Genomic DNA, 1889 nt, shown 5'->3' on the forward strand with positions numbered 1-1889 from the left:
AGAGTTGCTGTAATCAAGGATGCTTTGGGCAGAATATTAAATGATCCAGGAAGTATTAAAAGAAGATGGAAGGAATATACTGAGTCATTATATAGGAAGGAATTGGCAGATACAGAGGAATTTAAGGAAATAGCATATGAGCAAGAGGCTATGGTGATGAAGGAAGAAGTTCAAGCTGCTTTGAAGGAAATAGCAAAAAATAAGGCCCCAGGAATAATGGTATACCAGTTGAAGTGTTTCAGATAACAGATGTTGCCCTGGATGTGTTAAATACCATAGGACAGGATTATTAGAATGAAAAACAACAATTGCCTCACAGAGGATAAAAATTCTGCAATGATATTAGAAAAATGTTATATTTTATGACATTAGAGAAAATTTACACTGTAAGAGACACCATTTACCCACAGAATACCTCTTGGCATTTCCTGAATGAGTGGGATTAGCAATCTAAATAAATCATGTTTGAAGAGGTAACAGCAACAAATAAAATTTGAAGGGATTATTAAAATAACATTTATAAGACTCTGAACAATTTTTGAACTCTTATTAAAACCACAAAGAAAGAACAATTCTTTATTAATTTCATAAAGGACTTGAATGAGCATCTGACATCGGCTATTGATGATCTCTAATAGACAATTTGTCCAGTAAACTGTTTTTATTGTGTTTCATAACCGTAAGAGAACATTAGAGGCAAAGCCTATATGACACTCTACACACACACACACACACACACACACACACACACACAAATGGTCATTTTGGACCGTACCACCAATTAAATGGTAGGTAAAGAAATCTTTTTCTGGTCAAGAAAAAGAAAAATAGCACTCTGTGTGCTTCACTCTTTAAGATGACTTTTCCTAGAAAGAATCCAATGAAAATGGCTGCAGTTATAACAAGCGAAGGAAGAGGTCTGGTGATATTATCTCTGAAGGATGCAATGGAAGCTGTTGTGCTGCCTTTCTGAGCCTTACACCTTCTTCTCTCAGGTGTTGATTTTCTTCTGACAGTTTCATCTTTTCTCCCTGAAGTCTTTTACACTCTTCCATTAGTTTTTTTGTTTCAGTATCACTGAGGGAAACATACGTGTTTTTCGCATGGGTCCATCTTGTTTAGATGCATTCAGCGGAGCAGCTTTGCTATTTTCTGTATCATTCAATTTATCATTTTCATTGGGCATTTCAAATACGCATCTCAATTTAGAATCCATTAATTCATCAGGTTTTGCCTCTTTCCACACAGCTTCCATATCTGAAGTATTTGGTGGAGCAAAAATTGTACCATAAACTTATGTTTACTCTTCTCATTTAGAGCATAGTCAAAAGGCTGAATCATTACTGAAACAGTCACAGACAAGCCTGGATCAGTAATTCCTCTGTTGGGTCTCACACAGTACCGGCTAGGAGCTCTAGTCTTCACTTTGAAACACACTTTTCTGTCTGATGGATTTCTTAAGATTTGTAGTAACTACATCAGTGAAGGGGCCTTTAAATTTGAGGTCTGTGGGTGGGTCAAGGACCAGAATCTGTTCCTGCTTCGCCATTGCTTCCCCCTCCCCCCCCCAGGCAAGGGGGTGGGTGAGGGCGCTGGGCATTCTAATACCTTAAGGTTATTACTGAGAACTTGTCTAAAATCATCCACTTAGAATAGAAATGTATTTAAACTTTTTGTTTGTTTTGTACCATTGAATTGGATCTGACTGGCACAGGAGGAGGTTGGTCCTCTTTTGGAGGACCATCTGGTGGATTCGAGAGGAGCATCTGGTGGATTTGGACTGTGCACTCCCAGGATTGCATTGCAGCTTCTTACCACTAGGCAACCAGAACACCCTTAAACAATTTTCCCCCCCAAGACATGTGCGTTTGTTCTTTTTTTAAAAAATA

At 38.1% G+C, this 1889-nt stretch overlaps 1 pseudogene; it reads right to left on the bottom strand.

Moving 5' to 3' along the window:
- Positions 1-896: 896 nt before the first annotated feature.
- Positions 897-1549, bottom strand: LOC102846025 (annotated as a pseudogene).
- Positions 1550-1889: the final 340 nt, after the last annotated feature.

The sequence above is a fragment of the Elephantulus edwardii genome, unplaced genomic scaffold, assembly GCF_000299155.1.
Source record: "Elephantulus edwardii isolate Elephantulus edwardi_28Jun2011 unplaced genomic scaffold, EleEdw1.0 scaffold00146, whole genome shotgun sequence".
Lineage (NCBI taxonomy): Eukaryota > Metazoa > Chordata > Mammalia > Macroscelidea > Macroscelididae > Elephantulus > Elephantulus edwardii.